Source organism: Bubalus bubalis, chromosome X (assembly GCF_019923935.1).
Source record: "Bubalus bubalis isolate 160015118507 breed Murrah chromosome X, NDDB_SH_1, whole genome shotgun sequence".
Lineage (NCBI taxonomy): Eukaryota > Metazoa > Chordata > Mammalia > Artiodactyla > Bovidae > Bubalus > Bubalus bubalis.
In genome coordinates, this window is record NC_059181.1 from 127,851,253 (window position 1) to 127,868,752 (window position 17,500).

Genomic DNA, 17,500 nt, shown 5'->3' on the forward strand with positions numbered 1-17,500 from the left:
AATGGGAAGGTTGATTCCACCTTCTGTGTAGTTTTTCTTTTGAATTAAATGCAGGCAAGCAGGTAAAAGAAGACAGACTTTGCTTGGTAGATCAAAGTATCATACCTAATTTTTTTTTATAATAGATGGAGTTGACACTGAGCTTTTTTCACCAACAACCTATGGACAGTGCCATTTCTGCAAATTTTACTCTGCATAAATACGATCACCATAAAGCATCTCGTTCTCTTATTAGTAACTTCCTTAATGCCTCTGTGCCTCAGTTTACTCATCTACATAATGGGAGTGCTCTTTGTTTTTAATTAAATGAAACAGTGCATATGACACATCCAGGATGTTACTTAGTAGATCTAAGTAAAAACTTCATTTCTTTTTTTTAGAAGAGAGAGTTGACATTGAGTTTTTTTTTCTCCAGCAATCTAGATAGACAATGCCTTTTCCCACAATGTTTATTGTGTCAGGAGCCAACACGGGAGATCCCACCCATGACAAGGTCATGCTGAGGAGACCTGACAGGCAAGCCGGATCAGGACTCGAGGGACTGCCTGGACCTGCTCGAGCATCGACCCCCAAAGCAAAGTCTGTCTGTCTACTGTTTACTGTATTATGCCTTTCACCAACTCTTCTGACATTAACAGGGTGCTAACTCCGACCACCTTTCTCTGAAGAAAATCAACTTAAGGATCTAGTTAATAAGTGTCCTGGTCTTAAAAGGAGTATTTTAACTTTAACCCCTCAGTTACTATTTTAGTTTGCTTGGCAGGTTTATCCACACTCTTGCAACTAACACACATGATTGTTCACAACACCCCAAGCATAACCTTCGAGCGATAAAAAAGTTTTATTAAACAATACAGCATTGTTGAGCCAATGTTTGTTACTGAGTTTCCTTGTCTTTACCCAATGTGCGCCTGGGAGTGCATTAGCTAGTATAGTTGGTATGCAAGAAAAACAAGCAGTAGCCTTGGAATTAACAACATAAGACCCTTGAGTTAATACATTCTTTCTTTGTTGTAACCCACTGCACCTTTGCTCCATAAGAATGTAGCTGTGTTTCCTGAGGGGGACTGCAGACCGGAAAGATAAAGGGAAAGCAGGTTTTCTGGTTGACCAACCTTTATCAAGAAAGAGTCACAAATATGTTAATAGGCCTCTGGGCCAAAAGATAATGTACATAACACAAAGACCCTTGTAAATGAAAAGGTATGCAGAAAACATCCTGGTGCCAATGAAGGTCAAACTGCTCTAATGTTGAGCTGACTCTACATGACTTTGTATCTTTCATGTCTGGAAATGTATAACTCAGGGTATAAAAGCTCCCTTTAAAAATAAAGCTGCAGACCCGGCTTCATCAGAGCTTGGCCTCCCCGTGTCATTCTTTCTCTCTTTCTTTCTCTCTCTTTCTCTATCTCTTTTTTTCAGGCTTATTCCCTGGAGCACAGAGGCTCTCTGAGTTCACTTTTCTGCCTGGGCTTCTAAGACCCAATTGAAAAGGCGCTCTGCGTCTTCACTCCGGAGAAAAGGTGCTCTGAATCTTTGCCCCACGTTGGGTGCCAAAGAATATCAGCCTCTTTCTCTCTCCTTTTACTTTCATCTCTCTTCGCCGACGCTGTTCATCCTGAGGGTATCCCTAGATCCTGCTGGGGCTGGACCCCGGTATTATTGAGTGTAGATAAATACACTCTCAAAGACATCATCCGTTTCACTTCTTGGAACTGCCTTACTGCCTCTGTGCCTCAGTTTCCTCATCTATAAAATGGGAATATTGACAACACCTTCCTCATAGATTTTCTTTTGAATTAAATGAAGCTTAACATGTAAAATAGCCTCCGTTGCTTAGGAGATCTAACTAACACACATAATATTGTTTTTTTTTTTCTTTTAAGAGTGTTAAAATCTTTATTTTTACCCCACAGCCTTGTAGATTTTCTTTTATCTTATGGATTCTTATTTTTCATTAAATGAAAAAAACAGAGCATGTAAAATACATAGGACATGCTTAGTAGAGTTAAGTAGCATACTTAATTTTTTTATGAGAATTGAAATTGAGTTTTTTTCCAAATATCTAACAGAAATGCCCTTATCAACAAAGTTTATTAAGTATAGATAAATACGCTCACTGATACATCATCTTTCACCTACTCATTACTTTCTTAAAGCCTCTGTGCCTAAGTTTCCTCATATATAAAATGGGAATGTTGATAACACTTTACTCGTCGATTTTCTTTTTGATTAAATGAACATGAGAGTGCAAAACAACCAACACATTACTTAGAAGATCTAAGCAACTCACTTAATTTTTTTTTTTAGTACAGAGAATTGAAATTGGGTTTTTTCCCCAACAATCGAGCCAGACAATGTCCTTTCCCACACAGTTTATTAAATACATAGACACGCTCAACAAAAAGCATGTATATCCCTAACTAGTAATGACAGTAATATGTCTCTCAGTTTCCTCATCTATAAAATGGGAATGTTGATAACACCTTCCTCGTGCATTTTCTTTGTAAATAAAGCCTCAAATCAAAATAAATAAATTTAAATGAAAAAAAAAATAAATGAAGCAGAGCATGTAAAACACTGAGGACATGCTTAGTAGAGATAAGTAACATACTTAATTTGTTTTTTTTTTAAATAGAATTAAAATCAAGTTTTCCCCTAAACATTCTAGATAGATGAGGCCTTACCCACAAAGTTTACTAAATATAGATAAATATGGTTAGCAAAAGTATCTCTCTCACTTACTAAAAATTTCATTAATGCCTCAGCTTCCTGAAGTATAAATGGGAATACTGACAACAATTTCCTCGTAGATTTTGTTTTCAATTAAATGAAGCAGACCGTCTAAAACACCGAGGACATTGCTTAGCAGTCTAAGTAACACGCTTAATTTTGTTTTTTCATTCAGAAGAATGAGTTGAAATTGAGATTTTTCCCCAATAATCTGGACTGACAATGCACTTTTCCACAAAGTTTCCTAAGTGTAGATCTGTACACTCCCCAAAAAGCATCTCTTTCACTTTCTAGTAACTTCATGAATACCCCTGGGCCTCAGTTTCCTCATCTATAAAAGGGGAACGTTGATTCCACCTTCTGTGTAGTTTTTCTTTTGAATTAAATGCAGGCAATCAAGTAAAACAAGAAAGACTTTGCTTGGTAGATCTAAGTATCATACCTAATTTTGTTTTTTTCCTAGTAGATGGAGTTGACACTGAGCTTTTTTCACCAACAATCTACAGATAGTGCCATTTCTCCAAATTTTACTGTGTGCATAAATACTCTCACCATAAAGCATCTCTTTCACTTATCAGTCACTTCCTTAATGCCTCTGTGCCTCAGTTTACTCATCTATAAAATTGGTCTGCTCTGTTTTTTTTTAATTAAATGAAACAGACCATATGACACATCCAGGATGTTATTTAGTAGATCTAAGAAAAAGATTTCATTTCTTTTTTTTAGAAGAGGGAGTTGAAATAGCGATTTTTTCTCCAACAATATAGATAGACAGTGCCCTTTTCCACAAACTTTATTGAGTGTTGATAAATACACTATCAAAGACATCATCCGTTTCACTTCTTGTAACTTCATTACGGACTCTGTGCCTCAGTTTCCTCATCTGTAAAATGGGAGTATTGACAACACAACACCTTCCTCGTAGATTTTCTTTTGAATTAAATGAAGCTTAATGTCTAAAACACCCACCATTGCTTAGGAGATCTAACTAACATACATAGTATTGGTTTTTTTCTTTTAAGAGTGTTAAAATCTTTATTTTTACCCCACAGCCTTGTAGATTTTCTTTTACCTTACTGAGTCTTGTTTTTCATTAAATGAAACAGAGCATGTAAAATACACAAGACATGCTTAGTAGAGTTAAGTAACATACTTAATTTTTTTAAGAGAATTGAAATTGAGTTTTTTTCCCCAAAAATCTAACAGACAATGGCCTTGTCGACAAAGTTTATTAAGTATAGATAAACAGGCTCACTGATACATCATCTTTCACCTACTAATTACTTTCTTAAAGCCTCTGTGCCTCAGTTTCCTCATATATACAATGGGAATGTTGATAACACTTTACTTGTAGATTTTCTTTTTGATAAATGAAGAGAAGCATGCAAAACAACCAGGACATTGTTTAGAAGATCTAAGCAACTCACTTAATTTTTTTTAATACAGAGAATTGAAATTGGGTTTTTTCCCCAACATTCTACCCAGACAATGCCCTTTCCCACACAGTTTACTAAATAGATAAACACGCTCAACAAAAAGCATGTATTTCCCTAACTAGTAACAACAGTATTGTCTATGTGTCTCAGTTTCCTCATCTATAAAATGGGAATGTTGATAACAGCTTCCTCCTACATTTTCTTTGTAAAGCAATTAGCCTCAAATCAAAATAAATAAATTTAAATTAAAAAAATAAATGAAGCAGAGCATGTAAAACACTGAGGACATGCTTAGTAGAGTTAAGTAACATACTTAATTTTTTTTAATAGAATTGAAATCAAGTTTTTCCCCTAAACATTCTAGACAGATGAGGCCTTACCCATAAAGTTTATTAACTATAGATAAATACGGTTAGCAAAAGCATCTCTCTTACTTACTAACAATTTCATTAATGCCTCAGCTTCCTGAAGTATAAATGGGAATATTGATAACAATTTCCTCATAGATTTTGTTTTCAATTAAATGAAGCAGACCTTCTAAACACCGAGGACATTGCTTAGCAGTCGAAGTAACACACTTAATTTTTTTTTTTTTTGGAAGAATGAGTTGAAATCTAGATTTTTCCCCAATAATCTGGACCAACAGTGCACTTTCCCACAAAGTTTCCTAATTATAGACTGTACACTCACCAAGAAGCATCTCTTTCACTTTCTAGTTACTTCATTAATACCTCTGGGCCTCAGTTTCCTCATCTATAAAATGGGAACATTGATTCCACCTTCTGTGTAGTTTTTCTTTTGAATTAAATGCAGGCAAGCAGGTAAAAGAAGACAGACTTTGCTTGGTAGATCTAAGTATCATACCTAATTTTGTTTTTTTCCTAATAGATGGAGTTGACATTGAGCTTTTTCACCAACAATCTACAAACAGTGCCATTTCTGCAAATTTTACTGTGTCCATAAATACGCTCACCATAAAGCATCTCGTTCACTTATTAGTCACTTCCTGAATGCCTCTGTGACTCAGTTTACTCATCTACAAAATGGGAGTGGTATTTTTCTTTTTAATTAAATGAAACAGAGCATATGACACATCCAGAATGTTACTTAGTAGATCTAAGTAAAATACTTCATTTCTTTTTTTTAGAAGAGAGAGTTGAAATTGAGTTTTTTTCTCCAACAATCTAGATAGACAATGCCCTTTTCCACAAAGTTTATTGAGTGTCGATAAATACAGTCTCAAAGACATCATCTGTTTCACTTCTTGTAACTGCATTACTGCCTCTGTGCCTCAGTTTCCTCATCTGTAAAATGGGAATATTGACAACACCTTCCTCGTAGATTTTCTTTTGAATTAAATGAAGCTTAACGTGTAAAACACCCACCATTGCTTAGGAGATCTAACTAACATACATAATATTATTTTTTTCTTTTTTTTATTTTTAATTTTATTTTTTTTAAACTTTACAATATTGTATTGGTTCTGCCATATATCGAAATGAATCCGCCACAGGCATACACGTGTTCCCCATCCTGAACGTCCTCCCTCCTCCCTCCCCATACCCTCCCTCTGGGTCGTCCCAGTGCACCAGCCCCAAGCATCCAGTATCGTGCATCGAACCTGAACTGACGACTCGTTTCATATATGATATTATACATATTTCAATGCCATTCTCACAAATCATCTCACCCTCTCCCTCTCCCACAGAGTCCAAAAGACTGTTCTATACATCAGTGTCTCTTTTGCTGTCTCGTATACAGGGTTATTGTTACCATCTTTTTAAATTCCATATATATGCGTTAGTATACTGAATTGGTGTTTTTCTTTCTGGCTTACTTCACTCTGTATAATAGGTTCCAGTTTCATCCACCTCATTAGAACTGATTCAAATGTATTCTTTTTAATGGCTGAGTAATACTCCATTGTGTATATGTACCATGGCTTTCTTATCCACTCATCTGCTGATGGACATCTAGGTTGCTTCCATGTCCTGGCTATTATAAACAGTGCTGTGATGAACATTGGGGTACACATGCCTCTTTCCCTTCTGGTTTCCTCAGTGTGTATGCCCAGCAGTGGGATTCCTGGATCATAAGGCAGTTCTATTTCCAGTTTTTTTTTAAGGAATCTCCACCCTGTTCTCCATAGTGGCTGTACTAGTTTGCATTCCCACCAACAGTGTAAGAGGGTTCCCTTTTCTCCACATCCTCTCCAGCATTTATTACTTGTAGACTTTTGGATCGCAGCCATTCTGACTGGTGTGAAATGGTACCTCATAGTGGTTTTGATTTGCATTTCTCTGATAATGAGTGATGTTGAGCACCTTTTCATGTGTTTGTTAGCCATCTGTATGTCTTCTTTGGGGAAATGTCTATTTAGTTCTTTGGCCCATTTTTTGATTAGGTCATTTATTTTTCTGGAATTGAGCTGCAGGAGTTGCTTGTATATTTTTGAGATTGGTTGTTTGTCAGTTGCTTCATTTGCTATTATTTTCTCCCATTCTGAAGGCTGTCTTTTCACCTTGCTAATAGTTTCCTTTGTTGTGCAGAAGCTTTTAAGTTTTATTAGGTCCCATTTGTTTATTTTTGCATTTATTTCCAATATTCTGGGAGGTGGGTCATAGAGGATCCTGCTGTGATGTATGTTGGAGAGTGTTTTGCCTATGTTCTCCTCTAGGAGTTTTATAGTTTCTGGTCTTACGTTGAGATCTTTAATCCATTTTGAGTTTATTTTTGTGTATGGTGTTAGAAAGTGGTCTAGTTTCATTCTTTTACAAGTGGTTGACCAGATTTCCCAGCACCACTTGTTAAAGAGATTGTCTTTAATCCATTGTATATTCTTGCCTTCTTTGTCAAAGATAAGGTGTCCATATGTGCGTGGATTTATCTCTGGGCTTTCTATTTTGTTCCATGGATCTATATTTCTGTCTTTGTGCCAGTACCATACTGTCTTGACAACTGTGGCTTTGTAGTAGAGCCTGAAGTCAGGTAGGTTGATTCCTCCAGTTCCCTTCTTCTTTCGCAAGATCGCTTTGGCTATTCGAGGTTTTTTGTTTTTTTCATACAAATTGTGAAATTATTTTTCCTAGCTCTGTGAAGAATACTGTTGGTAGCTTGATAGGGATTGCATTGAATCTATAGATTGCTTTGGGTAGTATACTCATTTTCACTATATTGATTCTTCCAATCCATGAACATGGTATATTTCTCCATCTATTAGTGTCCTCTTTGATTTCTTTCACCAGTGTTTTATAGTTTTCTATATATAGGTCTTTAGTTTCTTTAGGTAGATATATTCCTAAGTATTTTATTCTTTCCGTTGCAATGGTGAATGGAATTGTTTCCTTAATTTCTCTTTCTGTTTTCTCATTATTAGTATATAGGAATGCAAGGGATTTCTGTGTGTTGATTTTATATCCTGCAACTTTACTATAATCATTGATTAGTTCTAGTAATTTTCTGGTGGAGTCTTTAGGGTTTTCTATGTAGAGGATCGTGTCATCTGCAAACAGTGAGAGCTTTACTTCTTCTTTTCCAATTTGGATTCCTTTTATTTCTTTTTCTGCTCTGATTGCTGTGGCCAAAACTTCCAAAACTATGTTAAATAGTAATGGTGAAAGTGGGCACCCTTGTCTCATTCCTGACTTTAGAGGAAATGCTTTCAATGTTTCACCATTGAGGATAATGTTTGCTGTGGGTTTGTCATATATAGCTTTTATTATGTTGAGGTATGTTCCTTCTATTTCTGCTTTCTGGAGAGTTTTGATCATAAATGGATGTTGAATTTTGTCAAAGGCTTTCTCTGCATCTATTGAGATAATCATATGGCTTTTATTTTTCAATTTGTTAATGTGGTGTATTACATTGATTGATTTGCGGATATTGAAGAATCCTTGCATCCCTGGGATAAAGCCCACTTGGTCATGGTGTATGATCTTTTTACTGTGTTGTTGGATTCTGACTGCTAGAATTTTGTTAAGGATTTTTGCATCTATGTTCATCAGTGATATTGGCCTGTAGTTTTCTTTTTTTGTGGGATCTTTGTCAGGTTTTGGTATTAGGGTGATGGTGGCCTCATAGAATGAGTTTGGCAGTTTACCTTCCTCTGCAATTTTCTGGAAGAGTTTGAGCAGGATAGGTGTTAGCTCTTCTCTAAATTTTTGGTAGAATTCAGCTGTGAAGCCGTCTGGACCTGGGCTTTTGTTTGCTGGAAGATTTTTGATTACAGTTTCAATTTCCATGCTTGTGATGGGTCTGTTAAGATTTTCTATTTCTTCCCGGTCGTGGTTTGGAAAGTTGTACTTTTCTAAGAATTTGTCCATTTCTTCCACGTGGTCCATTTTATTGGCATATAATTGTTGATAGTAGTCTCTTATGATCCTTTGTATTTCTGTGTTGTCTGTTGTGATCGCTCCATTTTCATTTCTAATTTTATTGATTTGATTTTTCTCCCTTTGTTTCTTGATGAGTCTGGCTAATGGTTTGTCAATTTTATTTATCCTTTCAAAGAACCAGCTTTTGGCTTTGTTGATTTTTGCTATGGTCTCCTTTGTTTCTTTTGCATTTATTTCTGCCCTAATTTTTAAGATTTCTTTCCTTCTACTAGCCCTGGGGTTCTTCATTTCTTCCTTTTCTAGTTGCTTTAGGTGTAGAGTTAGGTTATTTATTTGACTTTTTTCTTGTTTCTTGAGGTATGCCTGTATTGCTATGAACTTTCCCCTTAGGACTGCTTTTACAGTGTCCCACAGGTTTTGGTTTGTTGTGTTTTCATTTTCATTCGTTTCTATGCAAATTTTGATTTCTTTTTTGCTTTCTTCTGTGATTTGTTGGTTATTCAGCAGCGTGTTGTTCAGCCTCCATATGTTGGAATTTTTAATAGTTTTCCTCCTGTAATTGAGATCTAATCTTACTGCCTTGTGGTCAGAAAAGATGCTTGGAATGATCTCAATTTTTTTGAATTTGCCAAGCCTAGATTTATGGCCCAGGATGTGATCTATCCTGGAGGAGGTTCCGTGTGCGCTTGAGAAAAAGGTGAAATTCAATGTTTTGGGATGAAATGTCCTATAGTTATCAATTAGGTCTAACTGGTCTATTGTATCGTTTAAAGTTTGTGTTTCCTTGTTAATTTTCTGTTTAGTTGATCTATCCATAGGTGTGAGTGGGGTATTAAAGTCTCCCACTATTATTGTGTTATTGTTAATTTCTCCTTTCATACTTGTTAGCATTTGTCTTACGTATTGCGGTGCTCCCGTGTTGGGTGCATATATATGTATAATTGTTATATCTTCTTGGATTGATCCTTTGATCATTATGTAGTGACCGTCTTTGTCTCTTTTCACAGCCTTTGTTTTAAAGTCTATTTTGTCTGATATGAGTATTGCTACTCCTGCTTTCTTTTGGTCCCTATTTGCATGGAAACTCTTTTTCCAGCCCTTCACTTTCAGTCTGTATGTGTCCCCTGTTTTGAGGTGGGTCTCTTGTAGACAACATATGTAGGGGTCTTGTTTTTGTATCCATTGAGCCAGTCTTTGTCTTTTGGTTGGGGCATTCAACCCATTTACGTTTAAGGTAATTATTGATAAGTATGATCCCGTTGCCATTTACTTTATTGTTTGGGGTTCAAATTTATACACCCTTTTTGTGTTTCCTGTCTAGAGAATATCCTTTAGTATTTGTTGGAGAGCTGGTTTGGTAGTGCTGAATTCTCTCAGCTTTTGCTTGTCTGTAAAGCTTTTGATTTCTCTTTCATATTTGAATGAGATCCTTGCTGTGTACAATAATCTGGGCTGTAGGTTATTTTCTTTCATCACTTTAAGTATGTCTTGCCATTCCCTCCTGGCCTGAAGAGTTTCTATTGAAAGATCAGCTGTTATCCTTATGGGAATTCCCTTGTGTGTTATTTGTTGTTTTTCCCTTGCTGCTTTTAATATTTGTTCTTTGTGTTTGATCTTTGTTAATTTGATTGATATGTGTCTTGGGGTGTTTTGCCTTGGGTTTATCCTGTTTGGGACTCTCTGGGTTTCTTGGACTTGAGTGATTATTTCCTTCCCCATTTTAGGGAAGTTTCCAACTATTATCTCCTCAGGTATTTTCTCATGGTCTTTCTTTTTGTCTTCTTCTTCTGGGACCCCTATGATTCGAATGTTGTAGCGTTTAATATTGTCCTGGAGGTCTCTGAGATTGTCCTCATTTCTTTTAATTCGTTTTTCTTTTTTCCTCTCTGATTCATTTATTTCTACCATTCTATCTTCTAATTCACTAGTCCTATCTTCTGCCTCTATTATTCTACTATTTGTTGCCTCCAGAGTGTTTTTGATCTCATTTATTGCATTATTCATTATATATTGACTCTTTTTTATTTCTTCTAGGTCCTTGTTAAACCTTTCTTGCATCTTCTCAGTCCTTGTCTCCAGGCTATTTATCTGTGATTCCATTTTGATTTCAAGATTTTGGATCAATTTCACTATCATTATTTGGAATTCTTTATCAGGTAGATTCCCTATCTCTTCCTCTTTGGTTTGGTTTGGTGGGCATTGATCCTGTTCCTTTACCTGCTGGGTATTCCTCTGTCTCTTCATCTTGTTTAAATTGCTGAGTTTGGGGTTTCCTTTCTGTACTGTGGCAGTTTGTGGAGTTCTCTTTATTGTGGCGTTTCCTCGCTGTGTGTGGGTTTGTACAGGTGGCTTGTCAAGGTTTCTTGGTTAGGGAAGCTTGTGCCGGTGTTCTGGTGGGTGGAGCTGGATTTCTTCTCTCTCCTTTCGAAGACAATGGGCTGCTTTTCTGGGCGCCTGATGTCCTCTGCCGGCATTCAGAAGTTGTTTTGTGGAATTTACTCGGCGTTTAAATGTTCTTTTGATGAATTTGTGGGGGAGAAAGTGTTCTCCCCGTCCTATCCCTCCGCCATCTTAGCCTCCAATTTCTTAAACACGCAGATGAGCTCTTCGTCTTCCCTGAGCTCCAGTCCTCTTCATACGTAGCCTGTAGTCTGGCTCCAATAGCTGCTGAAAGTTCTCTTCTGGCAGGCCTACCCCACTGTCCACAATCAGCTCTTAGTTTTGTTGAAATTCTGGGTACTCTGAGAGTAGAGTCAGTCCCTCTCACAACCTCAGCCCCTTTGAACCCTCACCCACTGGGAAAGTGCCACCTCCTCCACCAGAGGCACATTTACCCACAAAACAAGAACTCTGATCTCATCTTTCAGTTATTCAGGGCTCTACCATGCCCGGAGAATATTTATATACATAGCGCAGGAAGGCAGAGTGGATCTTATCCCCATTTCATAGATGAGGAACATTACCTCAAAAAAATCATGCACACTAGCGCGGTCACATCAGTTCATTTAATGCCGAACTAATTCTAAGCCAAGTAGTACACAGCCATTGCCCCAAGACTCCTAAGTCTATTGTCTTCTTTTCAATGTCGGGCATTATTTCCAATATTTTGCTGTTATGAATTATACTGCAGTGTACATTGTGATATATACATCTTTGTCTGCCTCCCTGATGGTTTCCTTCATGAAATTAATTTATAAACATTGTCAAATTACTCTCCGAAAAGGTTGTATCAGTTTTCACTCTGACTGGAATGCTCATTTTCCTGAATCCTAATCAGTAATGGTTATTTTAAGAAAATATTGCCATATGATTTCTCATTATTATTTTACTTTGCCTTTATTTCATCATCCGGGAGGTTGAACATCTCTTCGTAGATTTATAGGCCCTTATTCTTTTTCTTTGTAAGTTGTCTATTAAGATCATTTGCCTAGTTTTTCCCTGTTAGTGTGTTCCTCATTTTCTTACTGATTTTACAAGAGCCCTTCATGTATTAAGGATATTAACTTATTGTTTTTAACACTTTATCATGTATTGTATTGCTGTGGACTTATTTTTTTAATTTGATGTGTTATACTACATTGCCATTATTATTATTTCTTGATGCTCAAACTGTCCCAGTTTGGTCTGTAGTTATCCTGTCAAGCCAGCTCCTGTATTCTTTTTTTCTTTTACTTTTTATTTTGAAATACTTGAAAAAATTTCTGGGTTAAAACAGGAAAGTTATGAAATAGAATGAAGAATACCTATATCCCCTTTACTCAGAGTCCCCAGATGTTAGCATTTTATCACATTTGCTTTATTATTTCTCTCCACCTGTATGCATATTATTTTTTTTCTGAACCATTTGGGGGTCAATTGCAGACACGATGCACATTTACCCCTAAATTCATCAGTGTGTATTTCCCAAAATACCGGGACATTTAACTTCAGGATAGTGATCAAATTCAGGAAATCAACACTGTTACACTGTTATCTAATCTATAGACTTTATTTGACTTCCAGTTGTCCTGGTAATGTCCTTTATAGCAAAAGGAAAAAAAAATGGCTTTCTAGCCTTAATCTGTGATGTAAATTGCAGACGTTTTCTCCTAGTTTGTCATTTGACTTTGTTTATTGTGATTTTTTTTTCTTTGCAAAATTATTATTTTTAAATTTTTATGCGTTCATTTATTCATGTGTTTAAATGATCTTATGGTAACATTGACTTTTTAGGGGATGTACAGTCCTATGAGATTTTTCTTTTTAGTACTTGAATAGATTTGTGTAATCACCCTTACAATCAGGATGAAGGACATTTCCATCATCCCCCAAACTCCCTCATGCTGTCCCTGTATAGTCTGTCCTCTAATTGCTGGAGAAGGCAATGGCACCCCACTCCAGTACTCTTGCCTGGAGAATCCCATGGATGGAGGAGCCTGGTAGGCTGCAGTCCATGGGGTCGCTGAGAGCCAGACACGACTGAGCGACTTCACGTTCACTTTTCACTTTCGTGCATTGGAGAAGGAAATGGCAACCCACTCCAGTGTTCTTGCCTGGAGAATCCCAGGGATGGCAGAGCCTGGTGGGCTGCCGTCCATGGGGTCGCACAGAGTCGGACACGACTGAAGCAACTTAGCAGCAGCAGCAGTGGTCAAATTTATCAGTCTTTTATTGCTTCTGGATTTGAGTCATAATTAGAAAGTATTTCTTCCCACCCATCCACGTTCTCTTCTAATACTTGTATGGTTTCAATTTTATGCATTGAAATCTCTGATCCATTTAGAGTTATTCTGATGTGTAGTGTGAGATATGGACCCAATTTCATATTTTTTCAAATGGCTATCTAGTTGTCCCAACAGCATTTATTTAAAACTCCATATTTACCCCCAGAAAATTGGAGTGTCACCCTTATACATAAGTATTAACTTGGGAGGTGATTTTGATATCTTTATAATGTTGAGTCATCTTATGCAAGAAAAAGAGGTGTCTTTATATTTATTGCAAACTGTGTTTGTGTCTTTCAGCAGTTTTTAAGAGTTTTCTTTGCATAGACCTTGTACATTCCTTGTTGTTAGATTTATTTCTAAGTATTTTATCTTTTTGTTGTTGCTGTTACAAATAGGGCTCCTCTTTCCTTATATCTTATGATTATTGTTTGTAAGAGGGTGGTTTATTTTTGTTGTCTTTATATCCTGTTATCCTACAGATCTGTTATATTGTTTGTTTTTAACACTGTTTCTCATTGCTTCTCTTGGGTTTTCTATATATATCATCATATATAATCTTCATACAGAGATAGCTTTACTTTTTCATTTTTAAATTAGTTTTTAAAATTAGAGTATAGTTGATTTACAGTGTTGTACTAGTTTCTGCTGTGCAGCAAAATGTGTCAGTTATACATACACATATATTTACTCTTTTTTTATATCTGTTTTCTCCTGTCTAATTGCATGGGCCGATACCTACAATATTAAATAGTGTTAAATAGCTGAATACCATATACCATAGTTGAATCATTTCTAGTGTTTTCTTTTAAGTAAGATGCTAGATTTGGGGCTGAGGTATATGTATGTGATCATGTTATAACATTTCCATCAGCTACTATTGTATTTTTATGACTGTAGTTTTAAGTTTATGAAGCTTTCTGGAATTAATTTTTATATAATGAGTAAGGTAGAATTTTTTCTTTTTTTTTTTCATTAAATTATGTCTTTAGTCTATGAAAGTAACTCATTCTGAAGGTTTCTGTCCTCTATTCTCTCTCCTCCACCCTTGTAAGTGCGACGGTGAGTGATGACATGAGAGTGAGGCATGAAAAGGGGATGGGGCAAGTCAGGGTTACCTATGCTCCACATGCTCCCTGTGCTCATTTAGGAAAAGCACTGCCATTGAATAAGCATTGTCACAGGTTGGAGGGGTGACTCTTGACTTGGAGAATCTGTCACTGATTGCACCAGCAGTGAAAGGAAGTCACCATAAAAGGTGACTTTATTCCACCTTTTATGGTGGAATGGGATAGGTGAAAGTACTCAGGCTTAGGGGTAAGAGTAAAAACTTGCTCTTGAATGGAACAGTAAAAGCCAGACATTTCACATTTCTGATGGCATTGCCTATAGAATAAGTCTGTATCTGCCCGAATGTTTTTGTTTTAAGTGAAGGTTTAATTTTTTGTTGTTCACCTGGAGAGTTGGGATTCGCAGTGATAGTATCAGCATGAGCCAGTGGTTCCAGTATGGTGGGGGTGGAGCAAGGAGTGAGGGCTTAAGAGAAAAGAAAGTAGTCCTTTCTAGATTCCTTACCCCCTCCCAGCTGTTGTTCGCTTTGGCCTCATCCATTTGTGTTGAGAAAGCAGCTGTAGCATTGAGCTGAATTTTAGGAATTCCCTTTAGCTTCCAGGCTTCTTAACAGTGTGTTTCACTGTAAATTAATGTTACAGATGGAAGGTAATTCATGTTTGTGCATCTAAACTCTTGCAGTTTTCCATGCTGCTTATGCTTTGGGGCAGTACTTCCCAGGCTCCTTTCACTTCATGGCACACTTATAACATGGAGATATTTATATAGAACTCTGGGATAAACTGATGAGGCTCCCAGGATCTCCAGCTGCCCCAGGCTCTACCTGACTGCCCCCAGGGTTGAGCGAATGTGTAGGGATGTGTGCTGTGACACATCACTTGAGCAGGTCTGCTTTTGAGATTTTCTGAGAAACAGAATTAGCAAGAGGATAATGGGAATGGCTCAAACCATGGATTTCTGCAGCTGGGTTCAAATAGATGGAAGGCTGTGTTTGGTAGCAAATAGTTAGCTATCTGCCAAAGCATTGCCTGTCTGTCTTAGATCAAAGGAAGAACTATCTGAGTGGATCATGTATCTAACTATCGACTTCCTGAGGACTCAGAAGAAATGGATGAGGTGACCAGAGAGCTGCAGGAGAGGGGCTGTGGGACTCATGCTCCTCCACCAAGTTCATCTGAGGGCTCTGAAGATGACAAACCCACCAAAAAAAAAACACAAAAAAGGTAAATGGTTAAGGCCTATGAGAAGACACTGGGTAGGCTTAATGTTTGCTCTTCTTAGCCTTCACTGAGATTTGGTAGTCAGTTCTCAAGTGTGAAGGGGGCAGGTGTGGGGAACCTTACCTTAACTGGGAAAGAAGAAGTATCAGCAGAAGACTAATGCTGTGGGCTAAATTCTGGCCACCAAAATGTGTATGTTGAAGTCCTAACCCTCTGGTGCCTAACGTGACTGTTTGGAGGTAGGGTCTTTAGAGAGAGAATTAAGAGCTGGAGTTGCCTTATATAGCAACCTGACATATTAAGGGTGACAGACATCCAGCTTGGATTCTTGGAGGCACTTTTCTAGAAGTAGAGACCGTGAGTGTTTCATGCTGCTGCCAAGCATGCTTTTCTTTTGTATATCCTCCATCTTTTCCATCTTCTTTTTCTTACTGATTGTGCCCCTCTTTTCCTCCAGACAAAACGGAAGAAAAGAAAAAAAAAGAAAGACAGAAGACTGGCCGGGAGGTACAGGCAGAGTAGCCAGCCTCCTCTTCCTTGCCCAGAAGCAAGATGATAAAGGAAAAGGATGACCCTGGCTCTAAAAAGCACAGTGGCAAGCACTCAGAGAAGGCAGAGAAGGGTCAGAAGTCAGAGTCCAGGGAGGTGCGGAAGTCCCACCCCAGTTCCCCTGAGGTCAGGAAGACCTGCCGTGGTAGAATGGAGGACCGAGAGAGGGAGCCAAGAACGGAGAAGTCCAAGCACGAACACAAGTCATCAAGCAGAAGGGAAGAGAGAGAAGACAGGCACAGGGAGAGAGACAGGGGTTGAAGCTCAGACATACATTCCAGATGGCATGACAGGCGCTCTGAGGGGCGGCATGACAGGTGCTCTCTGAGGGGCGTAGTCACAGGAGTAGAAGTAGGCACCAAGATAAATCCCACTGGCACAAAAGGTCCCGGCACTCCCGGGACCCGGAGTCCTCTAATCCCAAGGAGTGCAGGCATCACTGATGCCGCAGCCTGTTCAGCTATTCAGCACGGTAGAATTAAAAATGAACTGTATTTTTCAAATGCAATGAAATTCAGTTATTCTTTTACTATATTTACATGTAAAGTCTCTGAAAATGAATTCTTTTGATCCCTTGAGTATAATAATCATCAAGAGAGCTGTAGTTTTTAACAGCTAAATGTCCTGGATTTTTGAGCAGAATCCATTGTCCCTGGGAATATACTTGGTACTTTTGGTACTTACCAGAGCATGTACCTAAATCTGGGTTTATCAATAGGGCCATTGAATTCATGACCCCAATTTCTGATGAAATGGCCAGGAAGGAGAAATAGCAGACAGTTCTAGAATTCCAGTCTTTGTGCTACATGTTAAGAACCTTTCCAGTTGGCAGCTATAACCACTGAGCAGAGAAGTGTGGCTTAACTAGGTTCAGACAGGTTGCTATACATGTGATAAGGATTCTTAACATCAGCCTGCTCCTTCCTTATTTTTGCCTACCTGCCCCCTGTTTTTTGAAATTGTAGACATCTTTTTTTCAATTTTGCTGTTTTTGTTTTGGTTGATATGTCTACATTTTTTCCCTTATAACTTATTTATTTATTTGATTGAGAAGAAATTCACATGAAATTAACCATTAAAAAATATATATATTTATTTATTTATTTTTAATTTATTTAAAAAAATTTTTTTTACATTTCTTTCATTTTATTTATTTTTTTAAGTTAATTTTATGTTTTAACTTTACAATATTGTATTGGTTTTGCCATATATCAACATGAATCCGCCACAGGTATACACGTGTTCCCCATCTGGAACCCTCCTCCCTCCTCCCTCCCTGTTCCCTCCCTCTGGGTCGTCCCAAACTGGAGTTTATTTTTTAATTTAAGGATAATTGCTTTACAGAATTCTGTTTTCTGTCAAACATCAGCATGAATCAGCCATAGGTGTACATATGTTCCCTCCCTCTTGAGCCTCCCATCTCCCTCTCCATCCCAACCCTCTAGGTTGATACA

General features: G+C 37.5%; 1 pseudogene; it reads left to right on the plus strand.

Moving 5' to 3' along the window:
* The first annotated feature begins 15,504 nt into the window (after positions 1–15,504).
* On the plus strand, positions 15,505–17,021 carry LOC112582054 (annotated as a pseudogene).
* Positions 17,022–17,500: the final 479 nt, after the last annotated feature.